The following is a 21,976-nucleotide window of genomic DNA, read 5'->3' as shown; positions in this document are numbered from 1 at the left end:
TTTCAGCTTGGATGGGGGGCAGGACCAAGTCCTGTTGGGGTGCCCGGGGTGGAGTGGGGTGGGGTGGGGGAGGGGGTAAGCGTTGCGTTGTCATTTGTGGAGCCATACTGCCATCAAGCGGAGATCGTTTCTGTCCAAGGGAGTTGGGCCGGCCCTCCCGCTGGGGGGCCCTCCCAGGAATGGGGAGGAATTGGCCAGCGGGGGTGGGCGGGGAGGTGTCCTGAGGGTGCGCCTGACCAGCGGGCTGCTGGCTGCCCCTTCACCTGTGAGCTGGAGTGGAGACTGGGCCCTGGCTCCCAGGCCGGGGAAGGCCCTCAGCAACCCCAGGGGCAGCCCAAGATGGCTGCCAGTGCGGGTTGCCTGGGACTGCCAAGTGCCAGTGGCGCTGGCGGCCCCAGGACCTGCGAGCCCCTCAGCTCCCGGTGAGGAAAGGCGCCTCCGAGCCCCCAGTGTGGCCCTGCAGGCAGGGCAGCCCGGCGCTCCCCAGCAGCGACAGCAGAGCTGATGCCCCCAGCCCCAGCAGCTTCGGTGGTGACTTGAGGACTCCCTCTGGGTCACAGCCCAGAATGGCTGACGACAGGACCGGAAAGCTCTGCTCCCTGGGCTGGTCGGTGTGGGGCAGCCTGCTGCGTCCAGGGCTCCCAGAGCTCCTGCCTCCCCACAGGGTCTCGCTGGCAGGCGCAGGGCCCTCCAGGCCTCTGAACCCTGGTCAGGGAAGCCCCGGGCTCCTGCAGAGCGCAGACAGTCCCGCACAGCCTCGACTGCCCCTGTGCCTGGCGGAAGACAGGTCGCCGCTGCCTGGGCTTTTCGGATACGCGTTCCGCTGGATGGCACTGTGGCTCCAGAAATGGCAGTCACCCCTTTCCCTGCCCCCACCCAGCCTTCCTCTCCTTCTTTGCTGCTGCCAGACAGAGGAGGGGGTGGGGTGGAGGTGGGGAAACAGTCATCCAGGACCAGAGCAGGAGCAGCATCCAGATCCCAGTTTCCTCATCACTAGACATAGTCCAGCTCACAGAACACCCGTGTCACCTTCAGCTGGGCTCCTTACCAAACTGGCCACTTTGACACAAACCTGCAAGAAGGAGCTAGGCTCCTCCTGACTCTCCTCGAGCTCCGGTTCACTGTGAACACAAGACAGCCCTCCAGAGATCCCACCACTGGGCTTGCACATTCTTCTTTGTGTCTTCACACTCCTCCAGGCCGCTACTTGTCGGCACCGCACCTCTACCCAAGGCAGCACCCTCCCTTCTCCTGAAGGTGTATGCTTCAGTGGGCCAGAGGTGGGGTGGGTCAGAGGCAGGCAGGTCCCCCTGGGGTCCAGAAGTTGTGGACCCCTCCTGTCGAATGGGGTTGTGCCCGGTGTCACAAGGGTCCGGAAGAGGCCACCGCCTACCACCCTCCCTGGAAGCCAGAGCACTCTTTCGTGCCAGGGGTGGGCCTTTTCGGAGGGGGATGGGTCTTCCGGGGAAGAGGAAGGCCACTTTGCCTAGGATAGGTTTGTTCACCAGTCGCTCCTCCGGGGCCTTTCTGCCCATGGGCCTTGGTAGCCGTTCTCCAGGGCTTGAATTCTGCACCAGGAGCCTGAGTAACCACATGTCCTGCCCAAGGATTCCAGGTCTCCAGAGAATTTTCCTCTAGGGGCCAACGGGCGGGGGGTGGGGGGTGGGGTGGGAGTGGGGCGGTGGTGGTGGGTGATGGTGGTGGTGGTGTTGAGAGGGGTGCTGGCGGTTGGGGGGTGCCAGGAGAGATGGAGGGGAGGTGGGGCTTGGGATTCGAAGGTCAGGTGGCAGAAGGAAGGCTGGGGACTTGACCTGGTGTGTAGATGTCTCTGCTTCTCCCCCTAAGCCCTGACACTGGCCTAAGTATTCACCCTACAGCACCTGTGAGATCTTGGTGGGGAAATTACGGATCCCCTCGAACACCCGCCCATGCATCTACCCACACCCACACCCACATACGCATGCCCTCCCTAAACATACCTCACACACCACTTCTGAAGGAGGACTCACCACCTTAAGGGAATGCCCTGTATCCAGGCAACAGTGAACAGGAGGGATTAGGGGCCTTGATACAGAGCAAGTTCGGGTGTGTGGACAGAAGATAAAGGCACAACCTCAAAGTTGAGGGTTTTCTTTTTTGTTTTATTCCGAGACCTTACTGAGAACTCTGGCCAGGGAGACAACCTCTCAGGTAGCTCTGAGGAGAAGTTCTGAAGAGCTATGGGAGCCAGCAGACAGCATTCACAGGAGTTTTTGTGGAAAAGAAGGCGGGGTGGGAAGAGAGAGAGAGACAGACAGACAGACAGACAGAGAGAGAGAGAGAGAGAGAGAGAGAGAGAACAAAAGAACCTAGAGTGGAGCATCTGAAGATCACTGGTAACCACACAAGTCAGCCGTCTCTAGTTACTGATTTTTAGCGCTTCTCTGTATAGGGGAAGATGCAAGAGTGCGGGCTCATTGACATTATTCCTCCGTGTGTGTATTAACTCTGCAGGGCCAGGATCCTGTTTTTCCCCCTCCTGAATTCCTGTCAGTGGGCACTCTTGGGGCTGGGGGGCAGTCTGAGTGGCTGAAGACTGATGGCTGGCAACAAACTTTGTTTACTGGTTCACCGGCCTGGTGGGCAGCATTCTCAGTGTACCGAAGCTGCAGGCAGCCTATACTGTCCCCAGATGCAAGGGAAAGCGGTGGTCACCGTGGTTGTGACTGTTTAAGGGTGTCAAGCCCCTGCTTCCCAGCATTAGAGAGGGAGACAGAGACAGAGACAGAGACAGAGAGACAGAGAGAGAGAGGGAGAAAGAGAGAGAGAGAGAGGAGAGAGGAGAGAGGAGAGAGAGACTAGACAGACAGAGAGAGAGAGACAGATAAGACGGGGAGAGAGAGGACCGAGCCCGTGACCGAGACCGAGACCGAGACCGAGACCGAGACCGGAGACATGTGGAAGGATTTCCTAAGGCCCTGTCCAGTTTCTTCAGGCTTTCTTTGTTCCTTAAAGGGGTCTTCCTAGGTGTGTAGACCGAATGGAATGGAGCTTCAGAGGAACAAACATCCAGATCCCAGGGGCCTTTCCCACACTCAGAAGCAGCTTGAGTCAGCATTGAGGACTGGCTGTTCCGCACAATCTTCCAGGCCAAGCTATCCCAGGAAGTAGGCTGGCATTTTTGATTGGTGAGGGAAAAACAAACAGACAGACAGACAAACAGGCCGAACGCAACCCACGAAAAGAAAAGTCAGCGCTGTCCTGTCGGGGAGGGCCTGAGGTGCATTTTTCCCGGACATTAAGCATGAGGGCTCATCTGACACGTAGTTGGGGACCAGGCAGGAAGAACGGAGGGCGTGGGTCAGGACCAGCAAAGTGCTTGAATCCCCATTCTCGGTATCAGGCGGTGGTTATTTGTTCACCCTTCCATGCATCGTTTCACACCTTCCCCTGCATCGGCCCGCGCTTACATTCCTGAACCGGGGCTCCTAATGCCCACGCACACGCGCACACACACACACTCGGACTGGGACAGAGAAGTCAGGGAATCCGATTCAGGTAAAGACATCCGCAGCGGCCCCCACACCAGCGCACGGCCTCTTCTTCCTACCGGCCTCAGTGCACGGGATGGTTGCCCGTCCTTGCTTGTTACCCTGTGCTTCCTCCTTGCCCCTTTCTGCTTGTCTGCGCCCTTCCCAGTTGGGCGCTACTGCATGGCAAAAGAGGCCTTGCTCTGGTCAGGGTTCGACCCCTTGTCTAAGTGACTGAGACCTTACCTTGGCCGGTGGCTCTTCCCCTAGGGGGCGCCAGCTGCTTCCACCGGCCCACTTGGGACACGGTGCACTGGAGATCAGTCATTTTTCACCTCTGCTACAATCCTTCCTTCGCTTCCAATTTGTCCTGTCCACTGTCAGCTCTTGACTTTCACTCACTTCCTGACTGTCAGTCCTCCAGGTGTGGACGCCCCTCCGGCCCGGAAGGCAGGCTTGGCCGGGTGCCTGGGGGCATCCACCGGGACAATAAGCTTACTTTGCCAGTGGAAGTGAAAATGACCCGCGTGGGTTGGGGAAGTCAGGCCCATCCCCTCCGGATCATGCCCGAATTGTCACCTGGGGATTCTCTCATCCCTCTCCTGTCCCTCACCTTCCCCTTTTAAGCTGCCGTTCCCAGGGTCCCCTTAACCCTCTCTGTGCCCTGTGTGCGTGCCCCTGGCTGTTTGCTACTTCCCACCACGTGTCCGTTACATAACCCGGCGTCAGGGTGTGGCCGCGCCTCTCCTTTTCCCCTCTGAATGCCGCGCAGTCCTACTCCTGTTGGTTCAGAACCCTCGATGGCACCCGGGAGGGACCCCCTGGACAAGGGGTGGCCTGTGGGCGTGTCCGTCCTCAGTTCTGTAGGCAGGTTGTGTCTCCTGGTCACTCCTGTGTGTGTGATGTAAGACCCAGTGCGGGGCCGTTGCACTGGATCCAACACAGCATTGAGGGCGGCACTGGAAAGTGGTGGTGACCTAGTGCTTCCCTCTTTTCCTTTCTACCCTTAGCTGGCCTGGTGTCCTAAGGGTCCACCCTCTGCCTTCTGCTCTTTGCGTGGGAGGGGGCGGCGTAGGAGGATGGGGGCGCAGGCCTAGGAGAAGGCACTAGAGGTTCAGGTACCCCTCGTCCCCTTCTCCCACCAGTGGTGGAGATCCTTCACGTCCTTCCAAACAATTGTCAAAAAGGGAACATAAACAAAAGCAAAGACGATCCAGGAGTTAACTTTGCAACGAAGGCGAGTCATGAACTCATTCCTGGCAGGTGTTCTCTTTATGGAAGCTCCTGAAGTGTAAACTTGAGTCAGTAGGAGCCTCCTCAACTCGTGCCCCCGTTGGTTTCCTTTGGTTCCCATTGCCAGTGGCTGGAACACAACAAGAGAGATTGCCCTCTATAGGTACAGGCTGTCGCCTCTGTTTCCACAAGCCCGGGGGCTTGCACCGGTGGGGCGAGCGCTCACAGGACCGGGTCCTCAACACCCACGCCCACAGCCACCCCGGGGTACCCATGGCCACACAGGCACACAGACAGGGAAGCACCGAACACGGGCATGCTCGCAGGTACATACGTGTGCACGCGCGCCCCCTGTGTCTCTCTCTCTCTCTTTCTCTCTGTGTCTCTCTGTGTCTCTCTCTATGTCTCTCTCTCTCTCTCCCCTTTCCCCCTCTCTCTCTCTCCCCTTTCCCCCCCCTCCCCTTTCCCTCTCTCTCACTACACACTCTGACACAACCACAAGCACACTGACAGACTGTCACGTGGGCTTTCATAAATACACAACGCAACCCTGTGACTCCTCCCCCCACCACACACCCTTGCCAGCCCTCAGAATGGGTGAAACACGCATTCCCAGATGCGCTCTCAAAAAGGGGCAGGCAGCCATTCTTAGGTCCCTGAGTTGGTCCCATGTCAACAGGTGAACCCAAGCAGCCTGTGTAAACCCGAAGCCTCCCTTGTCTAGCTAAGGCAAATGAGGCCTCCAAGTTGGAAGAGAGTCTGTGCCAGGCCTTCACAGGATCACGGCCTTGTGGGGAGGCCCTGTATGTGTGTGTGTGTGGTGTGTGTGTGTGTGTGTGTGTGTGTGTGTGTGTGTGTGTGTGTGTGGAGGGGAGAGGTGTGGTGGCCTTCTGAGAACAAAGCCAGACTGAGCCTGCCCAGAGCCAGAGCTTGGAACCCCTCTTGGGGGAGAGCCTCCCGGGCCAAGCTGCCATTTCTGGCTGCCTGGTTGGTCCAGGCCAAGGTGGTGCCTTCAGCCTGAAGCCCCAGGCCTTGAGAGGAAGCAGGGTCCTGCCAAAGGGTGACGTGCAAGTCAGCCAGCCTGGTGTCTTCCAGAGTGGTGGCCGCCACCTGGTCCAGGAGAAGTCGTTTGATTTAAAGCCTCTGGGAGAGTCAGCCTCCCTGCCAGGTGGGTGCCTGTGTCCTTTGCCTTTTCCCTCTCCCAAGAGCAGGGACCAAGCAAAAATAGGGTTGGAGGGAAGGAAGTCGAAGGGCCTGCTGAGCTTCCAGCCCCCTGGTCAGGGGTCATTTTGCCCTGTGCATTTGCTGGTCACCTTGGGTCTTGGTGGCCTGCCGTGTTTCCTCTATTTTTCCTTTCTGTTTTTGTTTTTGCTTTTGCTTTTTTCCTTTCCTTTTCTTCTCTTTCCTCATATTGGCGAGTAAGGGTGTGTTTTGGTTTGATTTTGGTTTTGTTTTCAGCTTGGATGGGGGGCAGGACCAAGTCCTGTTGGGGTGCCCGGGGTGGAGTGGGGTGGGGTGGGGGAGGGGGTAAGCGTTGCGTTGTCATTTGTGGAGCCATACTGCCATCAAGCGGAGATCGTTTCTGTCCAAGGGAGTTGGGCCGGCCCTCCCGCTGGGGGGCCCTCCCAGGAATGGGGAGGAATTGGCCAGCGGGGGTGGGCGGGGAGGTGTCCTGAGGGTGCGCCTGACCAGCGGGCTGCTGGCTGCCCCTTCACCTGTGAGCTGGAGTGGAGACTGGGCCCTGGCTCCCAGGCCGGGGAAGGCCCTCAGCAACCCCAGGGGCAGCCCAAGATGGCTGCCAGTGCGGGTTGCCTGGGACTGCCAAGTGCCAGTGGCGCTGGCGGCCCCAGGACCTGCGAGCCCCTCAGCTCCCGGTGAGGAAAGGCGCCTCCGAGCCCCCAGTGTGGCCCTGCAGGCAGGGCAGCCCGGCGCTCCCCAGCAGCGACAGCAGAGCTGATGCCCCCAGCCCCAGCAGCTTCGGTGGTGACTTGAGGACTCCCTCTGGGTCACAGCCCAGAATGGCTGACGACAGGACCGGAAAGCTCTGCTCCCTGGGCTGGTCGGTGTGGGGCAGCCTGCTGCGTCCAGGGCTCCCAGAGCTCCTGCCTCCCCACAGGGTCTCGCTGGCAGGCGCAGGGCCCTCCAGGCCTCTGAACCCTGGTCAGGGAAGCCCCGGGCTCCTGCAGAGCGCAGACAGTCCCGCACAGCCTCGACTGCCCCTGTGCCTGGCGGAAGACAGGTCGCCGCTGCCTGGGCTTTTCGGATACGCGTTCCGCTGGATGGCACTGTGGCTCCAGAAATGGCAGTCACCCCTTTCCCTTCCTTTACCCAGTTGTGATGGTTTTTTTTTGATAGAGTTGGAATTTTTTTGTAGTTGTATGGAGAATTTACTTTTTTCTCTTTTCCCACTGAATTAATAGAAAGAATGAAAATATATGTGGAATTTTCTTGTTTTGATTCATACTGAATTTATAATTGTTTAATTTATTCCTTTGCTTGATTTTGGTAGTTTTTCCTTTTTGCATTATAAAGTGTTTTTGAGATGTATCTTGCGACTAAATTATCTTTTTTTTTCCCATGGGGCATAATTTTTAAATTAAAGTTTCATATTTAGTTTATGTAAGTGATTAATTTCCTTGTGGTATATTATTGATTTGTTTTGTCTGTTATACTGTTTTGCAAAATGATATTTTGTCTTTATTGATTCAGTTATTGATCTTCTTATGGTAAGGATGTGGAATTGTTCACGTAAAGCTTATAATTAACATCTTATTAAATTTAAATAAATTTTATATTTTCTTCTCCATATAATCAGTGCTATATAATTGTAAATAATCTTCTAGGGATAAAGTGAATATAGAAATTTGTAGGATTGAATTGAATGGATAGTCCCTCGCACTTATTACTGTAACACTCCCAGTTTCCTGGTGAGAATTGCTCCGGGTTTGTGGTTGGTTCATTTTTGTGCCGGACCTCTGAGTAATTAACAATATTTTATTTTTTGTCAATTGTAATGTTGATTTGTTTCTTAATATCATTCCTATTACAAGTAAATTCTTCAGAGTGGTTTCTTTAGTTTTCATCTTGATTATTGAGTGAAATATACTCAAGCAATGTGAGATTGTGTTTTAACTTTTATTTGTATCAAAATGAGGAGCATTGCCTGGGAGACAGTATGTCAGATAGCTTTGAGAAGCTTTTCCAAATAGACTGCGAAACTCAGTGTCATATATGATTTTATTGATTGGAAGTTCATGAAGTCAGTCAGAAGTTTAGGTAGAAGCTTGCTGCTAGTCATCAGAAGCAGTTATTACCATTAATTATTTTAGTCCTTTTATAGTTATGAGGAGACTGAAGAGTTTGTGTTTTTCTGAAAATATGTAACTATCTGAAGGTCATTTTTGCCAGTTTTACCAGAGCTCCGAGTACCTCATTTTAATTTATGCTGAGGTAGATGACAAGTGCCAGCATGATTCAATCCTTGTACAGGCAGGTGGCAAGTGCCAGTTTGTAGTTGGCAGTTGAAACTACCCTATATCATTTTTCCTTCACTTGGGAGGAAAATAGTTCACTTGGACAGTAATGTCTCAGGGTTACATGAAGAGTCATTTTTTTTCTCCCGCATCCTATTGGCTGTTCTGGTTGACATTAAGTTCCCTAGAGGGTCTACTTTGTCTTAACATATAGATGATTTGCTTCTTTGCCCTCCTTTTCAAACTTACTCACAGAAAGACAGCATCTACTTGCTAAAGCTTTTAACCAGTTTTGATATATAGGTCTTTTGATATTAAAAAAAGGGCTGAAACTAGATCCAAACAGACTTTATGGTGCCCTAAGTTTTCCGCAATACAAAACAAAGCAAGAACCGTGAAGTTTTCTCTGGTTAGTTATTGCTGATACTGGATTGATTACAATTTCTCACTTCTGGCCAAACTTCTGTGTGTTTTACTTAACAATAATAACCTCAACCCAAGTTCATAGGGAGAACCAGATCACATAGCTTTCAAGGCCTTAAAGTAGAGTTTGATGAACCCACCTGACCTTCAGCATCCCAATTATTATATTCCATTTTTCCTTTTTGTATATGTAAATAAAGGGAATGCCCTTGGGGTACTCACCCATAAACAGAGGAACCACCATAGACTCATAGTGTATTTTGGCCAGCATCTGGATCTTGTGGCACAGGGATATCCTTTTTACTTTAGAGCCATTATGGTCATTGCTTTTTCAGTTAAGGCCACTGAGAAAATTATTGTGGGATCCCCTTTAACCTTTTTTGTACCATTTGCAGCAGAAACTTTCCTAAAATCTAGTCAGACACAAAATTTCTCAGCTAGCCACCTCACCTCCTTTGACATCCTTTTCTTCCCTCCCCTTCACATAACTCTTTTATATTGTTACAACTTTAACCCAACTACTCTTCTCCCTATTATCACCAGAGTATTCTATCACAACTATTTAACACTGATGGTTCACTTTCTGATTTCTCATAATGTTAGACAGGAAATTCCGTTGGGTAACATTGAATTCTCAGGGTTAACTGATAGTTCTTACTTAAAAGGTGAAAGTGGCAAATAGTGTGCTGCATATACCTATACAGCTCCTTTTGATGTTGTTTAGGAAGCATCTTTACCTAGACTACTTCAGCCCAGCAATCTAAATTATATCTTCTTACTTTGGCTTGTACTTTAACAAAGGACAAAACTGCCAAAATTTATATTGATAGTACATGTGCTCTCAGAGTAGCTCATGATTTCAAAATGTTGTGTAAGCAATATGGCTTTTTTACTTCCTGTGGAAATAACATTAAGTGGTATGAACTGCTTATATATTCTGCAGATCAAACCTTTGTCGATTTCATTTGCAAAGATTTTTCTCCCATTCCTTAGGTTGTCGTTTTGTTTTACTTATGGTTTCCTTTGCTGTGCAGAAGCTTGTAAGTTTTATTAGGTCCCATTTGTTTATTCTTGCTTTTATTTCTATTGCTTGGGTAGACTGCCCTAGGAGAGCATTTTTGAGATGTGTGTCAGATAATGTTTTGCCAATATTTTCTCCTAGGAGGTTTATTGTATCTTGTCTTATGTTTAAGTCTTTAATCCATTTTGAGTTCATTTTTGTGTATGGTGTGAGGGAGTGTTCTAGCTTCATTGCTTTACCTGCTGCTGTCCAGTTTTCCCAACACCATTTGCTGAAGAGACTGTCTTTATTCCATTGTATATTCTTGACTCCTTTGTCGAAGATTAGTTGATCAAAACTTTGCAGGTTCATTTCTGGGCTCTCTATTCTGTTCCATTGGTCTATATGTCTGTTTTTGTACCAATACCATGCTGTTTTGATTACTGTAGCTCTGTAATAATGTCTGAAGTCTGGAAGGGTTATTCCTCCAGCCTCACTCATTTTCTTCAGTAATGCTTTGGGAATTCTGTTTTTTTCCTTTTGTAATTCAATATAAATATTATTATGATTTGTTCTAGTTCTGTGAAATATGTCCTGGTAATTTGATAGGGATTCCATTAAATCTGTAGATTGCCTTGTGCACTGTGACCATTTTAACAATATTGATTCTTCCAATCCAGGAGTATGGGGAATCTTTCCATTTATTTAAGTCTTCTTTAATTTCTTTCATCAGTGTTTTATAGTTTTCTGTGTATAACTCTTTCACCTGCTTGGTTAGATTTATTCCCAGATATTTTATTACTTTGGGTGCTATTTTAAAGGGATTGATTCTTTACTTTCTTCTTCTGTTGATTCATCATTGGTGTAAAGAAATGCCACTGATTTTTGAACGTTAATCTTGTAACCTGCTGCCTTGCTGAATTCTTCGATCAGCTCTAGTAGTTTTTGTGTGGACCTTTTAGGGTTTTCTATATATAGTAACATGTCACCAGTGTATAGTGACATTTTTACCTCTTCGTTTCCAATTTGGATCCCTTTTATTTCTCTCTCTTGTCTGATTGCTGTGGCTAGCACTTTCAGACTATGTTTTCGAGTGGTGATAGTGGGCATCCTTGTCTTGTCCCAGATTTTAGAGGGAAGCTTTTGAGTTTTTCACCATTGAGTACTATGCTGGCTGTAGGTTTGTCATATATAGCTTTTATGATGTTGAGATATGTTCCCTCTTTACCCACTTTGGTGAGAGTTTTTATCATAAATGGGTGTTGAATTTTATCAAATGGTTTTCCTACATCTATTGAGATGATCATGTGGTTTTCATTCTTTCTCTTTTTAATGTGATGTATTACATTGATTGGTTTGCGTATGCTGAACCACCCTTGTGTCCCTGAGATGAACTGCACTTGGTCATGATGTATAATCTTTTTTATGTGTTGTTGGATTGTATTTGCTAATATTTTAGTGAGGATTTTGGCATCTATGTTCATCAGTGATATTGGCCTATAGTTCTCTTTTTTGTAGTGTCTTTGCCTGGTTTTGGTATCAGGGTGATGGTGGCTTCATAGAATGATTTTAGGAGTATTATCTCCTTTTCAATCGTCTGGAAGAATTTGAGAAGGATTGGTATGAGTTCTTTGTATGTTTGCTAGAATTCCCCGGTGAAGCCCTCTGGTCCTGGACTTTTATTTGTAGGGAGGTTTTTTATTGCTATTTCAATTTCATTTCTAGTGATCGGTTTGTTCAAGTGGTCAGTTTCTTCTTGGTTCAGTCTTCGTGGACTGTATGTTTCCAGAAACTTGTCCATCTCTTTAGGTTATCCAGTTTGGTTCCATATAGTTTTTCATAATGTTCTTGGATGATATTCTGTATTTTTATGTTATTTGTTATAATTTCTCCATTTTCCTTTCTTATGTTGCTAATTTGTGCTTTCTCTTTTTTCTTCTTTGTGAATTTAGCAAGAGGTTTGTAGATTTTATTTACTTTAATGAAAAAACAGCTTTGGTTTGATTTTTTTCTTTTTTTAAATCTCTATTTTATTTATTTCTTCCCTAATCTTTATTACTTCCTTCCTTCTGCTGACTCTTGGGGTTTTTTGTTCTTCTTTTCCTAATTCTTTCATCTGTTTGGTTAGACTGTTTGAGATTGTTCTTTTTTGACAAAGGCCTGTATCGCTATAAACTTTCCTCTTATCATTGGCTTTGGTGTGTCCCATAAATTTTGTGTGGTTGTGTTTTCATTTTCATTTGTCTCAAGGTATTTTTTAATTTCAACTTTGATTTCACCATTGACCCATTGGTTTTTTTAATACCATGTTATTTAATTTCAAAGCTTTTCATTTTTTCTCCTTTGTTTCTGTGTAGTTCATTTCTAGTTTCATGTCACTGTGGTAAGTAGAGATGCTTGAGATAATTTCTATCTTCCTAAAATTGCTGAGGTTTCTTTTGTGCCCAAATGCATGATCAATCCTAAAAAGTGTTCCATGTACACTTGGAAAGAATGTATATCCTATTTTTGGGGGGTGTAATACTCTGAAAATATCCACCACAACTCATTTTTCTATTGTATCATTTAATTTCTCTGTTGCATTATTTATTTTCTGTCTAGAAGTTCTGTCTAGTGATGTTAATGCGGTGTTAAAACCTCTGACAATGATTGTATTCCCATCAATATCCCCCTTTATCTCTGTTAGTAATTATTTTATGTAACTAGGTGCTCCTATATTGGGTGCATATATATTAATGAATGTGATATCCTCATATTGTAATACTCCTTTAATCATTATAAAAAGTCCTTCTTCATCTTTCTTCTTTTTTATTTTTAACATTTTAAACTGATTTATAATCATTTTACAATGTTGTGTCAAATTCCAGGGTAGAATACAATTTCTCAGTTATTCATGAACATGTATATATTCATTGTCACATTTTTTTCTCTATAAGCTACCATAAGATCTTGTATATATTTCCCTGTGTTACAGAGTATAATCTTGTTTATCTATTCAACATTGTTGAAATCTCAGTCTATCTCTTCCCACACCCCACCCCCTTGGCAACCACAAGTTTATATTCTATGTCTGTGAGTCTATTTCTCTTTTGTATTTATGCTTTGTTTTTTTAGATTCCACATATGAGCGATCTCATATGTTATTTTTCTTTCTCTTTCTTGCTTACTTCACTTAGAATGACATTCTCCAGGTGCATCCATGTTGCTGCAAATGGCATTATGTTGTTGGTTGTTATGGCTGAGTAGTATTCCATTGTATAAATATACCACCACTTCTTTATCCAGTCATCTGTTGATGGACATTTAGGCTGTTTCCATATCTTGGCTATTGTAAATAATGCTGCTATGAACATTGGGTGCAGGTGTCATCCTGAAGTAGGGTTCCTTCTGGATATATGCCCAGGAGTGGGATTCCTGGGTCATATGGTAAATCTATTCCTAGTCATTTGAAGAATCTCCATACTGTTTTCCACTGTGGCTCTACCAAACCGCATTCCCACCAGCATTGAAGGAGGGTTCCCTTTTCTCCACAGTCTCTGCAGTATTTGTCATTTGTGGATTTTTGAATGACGGCCATTCTGACTGGTGTGAGGTGATACCTCATTGTAGTTTTGATTTGCATTTCTCTGATAATTAGTGATATTAAGCCTTTTTTCATGTGCCTTTTGATCATTTGTATGTCTTCCTTGGAGAATTGCTTGTTTAGGTCTTCTGCCCATTTTTGGATTGGGTTGTTTATTCTTTTCTTACTGAGTCATATGAGCTGCTTATATATTCTGGAGATCAAGCCTTTGTTGGTGTCATTTGCGAAAATTTTCTCCCATTCTGTAGGTTCTCTTTTTGTTTTACTTCTGGTTTCCTTTGCTGTGCAGAAGCTTGTAAATTTCACTAGGTCCCATTTGTTTATTCTTGCTCTTATTTCTTCTAGGAGAAAATTTTTGAGATGTATGCCAGATAATATTTTGCCTATGTTTTCCTCTAGGAGGTTTATTGTATGTTGTCTTATGTTTAAGTCTTTAATCCATTCTGAGTTGATTTTTGTATATGGTGTTAAGGGACTATTCTAGCTTCATTGTTTTTCATGCTGCTGTCCAGTTTTCCCAACACCATTTGCTGAAGAGACTGTCTTTATTCCATTGTATATTCTTGACTCCTTTCTCAAAGATTAGTTGACCAAAAATTTGTGGGTTTATGTCTGGGCTCTCTATTCTGTTCCATTGGTCTATATGTCTGTTTTTGTACCAATACCATGCTGCCTTGATGACTGTAGCTCTATAGTATTGTGTGAAGTCTGAGAGAGTTATTCCTCCAGCCTCTTTCTTTCTCTTCAGTAATGCTTTGACAATTCTAGGACTTTGATGGTTCCATATAATTTTTTTTATGATTTGTTCTAGTTCTGTGAAATATGTCCTAGATAATTTAATAGGGGTTGCATTAAATCTGTAGATTGCCTTGGGCAGTGTGACCATTTTAACAATATTGATTCTTACAATCCAAGAGCATAGGATATCTTTCCATTTTTTTAAGTCTTCTTTAATTTTCTTCTTCAATGGTTTATAGTTTTCTATGTATAATTCTTTCCCCTCCTTGGTTAGATTTATTCCTAAGTATTTTATTACTTTGGGTGGTCTTTTAAAGGGGGTTGTTTCTTTACTTTATTTTTTTGTTGATTCATCATTAGTGTAAAGAAATGCCACTGACTTTTGAATGTTAATCTTGTAATCTGCTACCTTGCTGAATTCTTCGATCAGTTCTAGTAGTTGTTGTCTGGACCTTTTAGGGTTTTCTATATATAGTAACATGTCGGTGTATAGTGACATTTTTACCTCTTCTTTTCCAATTTGAATCCCTTTTATTTCTCTCTCTTGTCTGATTGCTGTGGTTAGGACTTCCAAGACTATGTTGAATAGGAGTGGTGATAGTGGGCATCCTTGTCTTGTCCCAGATTTTAGAGGGAAGCTTTTGAGTTTTTCACCATTGAGTACTATGCTGGCTGTAGGTTTGTCATATATAGCTTTTATGATGTTGAGATATGTTCCCTCTATACCCACTTTGGTGAGAGTTTTTATCATAAATGGGTGTTGAATTTTATCAAATGGTTTTCCTGCATCTATTGAGATGAGCATATGGTTTTCATCCTTTCTCTTTTTGATGTGATGTATTACATTGATTGGTTTGTGTATGCTGAACCACCCTTGTGTCCCTGGGATGAACCCCACTTGGTCATGATGTATAATCTTTTTTATGTGTTGTTGGATTGTATTTGCTAATATTTTGTTGAGGATTTTGGGTTCTATGTTCATCAGTGATATTGGCCTGTAATCGTCTTTTTTGGTAGTGTCTTTCCCTGGTTTTGGTATGAGGGTGATGGTGGCTTCATAGAATGTGTTTGGAAATATTCCCTCCTTTTCAGTCTCCTGGAAGAGTTTGAGAAGGATTGGTATGAGTTATTCCTTGTATGTTTGGTAGAATTCCCCAGTGAAGCCGTCCGGTCCTGGATTTTTAATTGTAGGGAGATTTTTTATTGCTATTTTGATGTCATTTCTAGTGATCGGTTTGTTCAAGTGGTCAGTTTCTTCTTGATTCAGTCTTGGTGAACTTTATGTTTCCAGAAACTTGTCCATCTCCTTTAGGTTATTCAGTTTGGTTCCATATAGTTTTTCATAGTATTCTCGTATGATATTCTGTATTTCTATTGTATTTGTTGTAATTTCTCCACTTTCCTTTCTTATTTTGCTAATTTGTGTCTCTCTTTTTTCTTCTTTGTGAGTTTGGCCAGAGTTTGTCGATTTTTTTTACTTTTTCAAAAAACCACCTTTTGGTTTGGTTGATTTTTCCTATGGTCTTGTTAACCTGTATTTTAATATTTCCTCCTTAGTCTTTATAATTTTCCACCTTCTGCTGCCTTTTGGGGATTTTTGTTCTTTTTGTAGTTCATTCAGCTGGTGGGTTAAATTGTGTATTGAGATTGTTCTTCTTTTTTGAGGAAGGCCTGTATCGGTATAAACTTCCCTCTTAGCACTGCCTTTGCTGTGTCCCTTAAATTTTGTGTGGATGTGCTTTCATTTTCATTTGTCTCGAAGTATTTTTTAATTTCAGCTTTGATTTACTCATTGACCCATAGTTTTTTTAATAGCATATTGTTTAATCTCCATGCCTTCCTTTTGTTCTCCTTTGTTTCTCTGTTGTTGATTTCTAGTTTAACGGCATTGTGGTTAGCAAAGATGCTTGAGATAATTTCTACTTAAAATTGCTGAGGTTTCTTTTGTGCCCAAGTACACGATCAGTCCTGGAAAATATTCCATGTGCACTTGAATAGAATGTATATCCTATCTTTGGGGTGTGTAATGCTCTGAAAATAACCACCAAATCTAATTTTTCTATTGTATTATTTAATTTCTCTGTTGCCTTATTTATTTTCTGTCTGGTAGATCTGTCTAGTGATGTTAATGCGGTGTTAAAATCTCCGACAATGATTGTATTCCCATCAATTTCCCCCTTTATCTATGTTACTAAGTGTTTTATGTACTTAGGTCCTCCTATATTGAATACTTATATATTAATGAGTATAATATTATCATCTTGTATTACTTCTTTAATTATTATGAAATGTTCTTATTTACCTTTCTTTATGGCCTTTGTTTTAAAGTCTATGTTGATTGAAATCAGTACTGCTCCGACTGCTTTTTTCCTTTTCCATTTGCATGGAATATTCTTTTCCATCCTTTCAGTCTTAATTTATATATGTCCTTCTCCCTAATGTGGGTCTTTTGTATGCAGTATTTTGAATTTCTTGCTTTATTATCCAGTCTACCACTCTATGTCTTTTGATTGGAGCATTGAGTCCATTAACATTTATATTAATTAATGACAGATGTGTGTGTCTACCATTTTGAATTTATCTTTGCAGTTGATTTGGTATTCCCTCTTTGTTCATTTTTTTCTTCCTTTTATGGTTTAGTAAATTTCCTTTATATTATCTTGGATTTTATTTAGTTTCTGTGACTCACTTGTAAGATTTTGGCTGGTGTTTACCCTTTTTTGTAAGTCTATTAACCCATTAGTATAACTGTTTGTACTAAACAGATAGTAATGTAAACTCAAACACATCCTACTGAGAACAAAAATTTTGAAAAAAAGAAAAAAAAAACCTCTATATTTTCTTGCTTCCCCCTCCCACTCTTGATTTACCTGTGTTCTTTTACAATTTTGTGTTTATTATTTATGTTATTCATGATCGTTATCACCTTTCCACTTATAATTTTCTCATTTCTGTAGCATCTTTCTTCTTTTCTATTTAGAGTAGACCTTTCACTATTTCTTTTAGCATGGGTTTAGTGTTTCTTAACTCTTCTAGTTTTTGTTTGTCTGTGAAATTCTTTATGTCTCCTTCTGTTCTAAAGGATAGCCTTGCTTAATAATTTATCCTAGGCTGCATCTGTTTTTCCTTCAGGACTTTGAATATATCTTGCCAGTCCCTTCAGGCCTGTAGTGTTTGCTTAGAGAAATCAGCTGAGAGCCTTATGGGGCTTCCCTTGTAACTCACTCTTTGCTTTTCTCTTGCTGTCTTTAGGATCATTTGTTTATCCTTGACTCTGGCCACCTTGATTATGATATGTCTTGGTGTGGGTCAGTTTGGGTTCTTCCTGTTTGGGACCCTCTGAACTTAGTGTACTTGGATATCTGATTCTTTCTTTAGGTTTGTAAAGTTTTCAATCGTGATTTCTTAAAATACCTTTTCAATCCCCTTTGTTCTTTCTTCCCCTTCTGGAAACCCTATTATGCATAGATTGGCATGCTTTATATTATCCCATAGGTCCCTAATATTGTTTTCATTGGTTTTTATTTGTTTTTCTCTCTGGTGTTCTGATTGTGTGTTTTCTGTTGTTCTGCCTTCTAGATCACTTATTCATTTCTCTGCATTATCTACCTTGCTTTGTACATTCTTTAGGTCAGCTCTCATCTCAGTAGATGAGTTTTACCAATTCTACTTGCTCTGCTTTATAGCTTCAATTTCATTTTTTAACCTGTTTTATATCTCTAAACACTATCTCTTTTAGTTCCTTCAGTACTTTAATCACTCCTTTTTTGAAATGTTTATCTAGTAGGCCATCAATGTCTATTTCACTGATCATTCTTTTCGGGAATTCCTCTTGCTCTGTTATTTGGGAGTGGTTCATCTGCTTCTTCATCTTGCTCATATCTCTCTAGCACTGTGGCTTATGGAGTATCAGTTATCTATTGCGGTCCTTAAGGAGTTTATTTATTTATCTATCTAAAGCCTATTCTGGAATAAAATTTAAAAAATAAAAAATAGAGGAAAGAATTTTAAAGGAAGGGAGTTATAAAAGGTTTGAAAACAGTGTATAATCAATAATAGAAGAGCAAGTTTAAGCAGAATAGCAATTAAGTTGAGAAGTCTTTTAAAGAACTTAAAAAAAGGAGAAAATATCGAAAACAGTATTTGAAACCTGTGTATAATCAATAAGTGGAGATCAAAAATAAGAGAAATAAAAATGAAATGAGGTGAATTTTGTAAAATAATATTTTAAAAGAAAAATTTTATAGGTATTAAAATTGGAGACATAGACAATTGTTTAAAAAGTAAAAATTAAAAAGGTAATGGAAAATAAAACAGACAATAAAAGATAAAATCAAAAGAGAATTTTAAAAGAACGGGAAAGAAAATTTTTGAAAACTGTTTATAATCACTAATGGAAGAGCAAGTTGAATCAGAGTAGCAGTCAAGTTGAGACGTCTTTTAAAAATCTTAAAAAATGGAGAAAAGGATAATTAAGATATTTGAAACCTTTGCATAGTCAATAACAGGAGATCAAAACCAAGAGAAGTAAAAATGAAATGACGTGGATTTTTAAAAATAATAATAATAAAAATATTTTAAAAGAAAAATTTTAAAGGGTTTAAAACTGGAAGCATAGACAATTGTTTAAAAAGTCAAAATTAATAGTTAATAGGAAATAGAACAGATAAAAAAGATTAAATAAAAAAGAGATGTGTTTTCGTGGAGACTGTGTACTCTTAATGATTTTATCGAGAGGTCTTTCTGTCTTTGCCCTGTTTTGTGAACTCAGGTTGCTATTTCCAGAGGCCGTCTTTTTGCACCCCTTGTCTGTGCTGCTCCTAGTGCCTGTGGGCAAGCTGATCATGCCCCCTCCCAACACTGAGGTCAGGTGTTGTGCTCTTACACGGTGGGTGGGCAGGTCACTCCCCCTCCGGATTCCGCAGTCAGATACTGTGCTTGGGCGAGATAGGCGGGTGGATCGCACCCCCTCCCAGCGCTGAGGTCAGTTTCTGCACTCCTGCCAGGAAGGCAGGTGGCCATCCGCTCTCACCCGGCGCCAGTCACTTGCCTGCTCCTTGCAGCTGCCTGCTCTACCTCGGGTCTTTGCTCCATAGGCCAGCTCAGGGAAGACAGTGGAACAGCCCCACCCCTGCTCTGTGCCAAACCTCAGCTCCTTGTTTGTCTTGGTGGGGCAAGTTCTCTGAGGTACCAGGGCTGAAAGATCCTATTTGCCTCAAGCTGTAAAAACATCTCAGTCCTGCTTAGGAGGTTGTGGAACCCCCAGGTATGGATTCTCATCTCGTTCCACCTCCTCCTGGGCCCTGTGCAGTGGAGGATATGGCAGCTATGGCTGCGACCCATCTCTCTTCTCCCAAGAAGCTCCAGTAATGGTGCCACAGGTCTGAGGAGTCAAAGGCTATGGCTCCCCTCCCCACAGGGCACACCAGCAGTGTTGCTTTGCTTTTTTTTTTTTTTTTGTATTTTATGGGGGACCCAACTTGTTCTACTCTATATCCCCTCCCAGCCATGGCACCCCGCATCCTGCAGTCCCCTGAGGTTGCCTTAGTGCAGCTGCCCCAGTCTTCTGCCTGGCTCGGGCTGCCTGTCCCATCCTTCACCTGCCAGCTCGCATCTCGGGCTGGGTGTCACAGGGACCCTTTGTGTCCATTTGACTTAGTTCTGTCAGTCAAGGGGTGCTCCATACAGATCCGAGCCTTGGAGGTTCCCCCTCCATCCCCCTGACCTCTCCATTGGAGAAGGGGAGATTCAGGAAACAAGCACTATTCTCCTTTGCCACTCCCTCCCCATGGGGCTGGTCCTACACTGTTTTGCTTTTTCTTCTTTTTTTTTTTTTGTTTTCATTTTTTTCCTACCAGATTCATGGTGTCTTTGTCTTTTGAAGAGGGCGATGTTCTGTCGGAGTTCAGCAGGTGCTCTGGTTGGCTGGGTGGGTCTGTGGATGTGAGCTTTGGTGTATTTGTGGGAGAGGGTGAGCTACTAGCGTCCTTCTACTCAGCCATCTTGGCCCCCTCTCCTGAATGCATTTCTTCTACCTGCTGCTTTAGTTATTACTAAGATTTTGGAGCATTATAAACCTGACACTTTGCACGCTAAGGGAAATCACCTTGCTGATATTTCCATAAGGAATGTTGCACTTAATGGGACAAACAGCAGCCAAACCTCAGTCATGGTCCAAAGGGATATTTCATCAAATGGTAATTTAGAAAGACTAGCTAAGGGGCCTAAAAATTGGCCTCAGAAAAGGGAAAAAAAGCAGAAATTCAAAACTTGTTGTTTTGATAAAAGGTGAAAGCTCTAATTTGCACCAAATAACAACCCTGTTTTATGGGAGACTAAAATTCCCACTGCTCACCACTGTACCTCCATTAAACCATTGATATACTGACAAAATGATAACCTTCATGAATAATTATTGATGGGGAAAGGTTAATAAGGCTGCAGAAAGTACCTACCTCACTTGTCCCACGTGTCCAAAGTACAACCCAGGCAAGCCTGTTTAAACTGTCTAATGGACCATTCCATGTTTGGGAAATGGATTTCATACAATTTTCCATTCTAATGGATATAAATATGTTTTAGTTATGGTTTGTATGTTTTCACATTGAACTGAACACTTTCCTTCATACTGCTTCTGTGTCTAAAGTCCTTTAGGTGAAGATTATCTTTATCTGGAGAACTCCTCTCAGACTTCATAGTGATGGAGCAACCAATTTTATAGGCCAGATGCTTTGAGAAATCTTTGCTCTTTGGACAGTTTTACAACACTTTCACTGTGCTTACCACCCTCAATCCTCTGGCTTAGTCAAGCACACTCATGGCAGTATGAAGATTCAATCTGCAAAATATGTAGAGGCCCTCCAAATATTTTGGCCAAAAGCAGTACTTTTGGTCCTTCTAAATCTCAGGTCTGCCCATTTTGGAATTCATAAACTCTCACTCTTTTGAGATAGGCACAGGACACTCAATGTACTTGGCTCCTGCTTTTAGCCTACAGTTGATAAAATTAGAGATACTCCAATATTGCAAAGGCCTAATTTCTTCTATTAAAAGTAACCATTTTTTAGTAGAGCCAACTTTTCACAGTGTGCCCCTGGGAGATGAAGACCTTAAGAATCACAGTTTGTGGCCTGGAGATTTTGTCTATTGGAAAAGACACCTCCAGAAGAACTCAAGAACTCTCTTCAACTTGGTTGGAAAGGCCCTTATCAAGTGCAGTTGACTCTTGAACGATATAAGTGTGAGGGGTGCAGATCCAGCATGCAGTAAAAAATCTGCAGTTAACTTACAATCAGTTCTCTGTATATGCAGTTCTTCCATATCCAAAGTTCTGCATCCAGATTCGTATCTGCTGATTCAAACAACCATGGAATGTGTTGTACTGTAGTATTTATTATTGAAGAACATCTGCATATAAGTGGACCTGCACAGTTTAAATCCATGATGTTCAAAGGTTGGCTTTACTACTAACCAATTTTTCTGCTGCCAAACTCCAAATAATAGACTCTTGGATTCATTTACACACTTAAAGCAACAAATCCTGACTGGACCAGCACATTCCCTCATGACCTGAAAGTAAAGATTTCCCAGAATTGAAGCAGATGACATTTGATGAGACAACTTTTCCAAGATATCCAGACCAGGCCTGCCAGAAGCTTATCATCAAACCTTTGATGATGATATGATGTTTCAGATAACCTCTATGATTGTCTATGATTTTGCTAACATATGGACTTTGGATAAAAGTGAGAGCTCTCTCTCCTACCCCTCCTTGTTACTCAAATGTGACCTTAATAGGTTTCCAGTTAGCACTTTCCCTCTGATGTGAGACACTACACCCAGGAAAGATCTTTCCTGACATTAAGGTACAAAATGTTGCTGAAACTAGAAAACTTTACTTTTTTTTTTATTTGAATTCTAGTGCAGTTTGATACACTGTGCTTAATATGTATCATCTTTGGCCTTGTGGGGTGTTTTTTTTGTTTTTTTTAAAACTTTTTTTATTGAGTTATAGTCA

General features: G+C 43.5%; 1 long non-coding RNA gene across 3 annotated transcripts in view; it reads left to right on the top strand.

Moving 5' to 3' along the window:
* NBDY (negative regulator of P-body association) overlaps positions 1-21,976 on the top strand; it is a 196,077-nt gene that overhangs the window by 69,189 nt on the left and 104,912 nt on the right. The gene's annotated exons all lie outside the window — the stretch shown is intronic.

The sequence above is a fragment of the Camelus dromedarius genome, chromosome X (assembly GCF_036321535.1).
Source record: "Camelus dromedarius isolate mCamDro1 chromosome X, mCamDro1.pat, whole genome shotgun sequence".
NCBI classification, from domain to species: Eukaryota; Metazoa; Chordata; class Mammalia; order Artiodactyla; family Camelidae; genus Camelus; species Camelus dromedarius.
The sequence above is the reverse complement of the archived record's forward strand: the minus strand, read 5'-3'. Positions and strand labels throughout refer to the sequence as shown.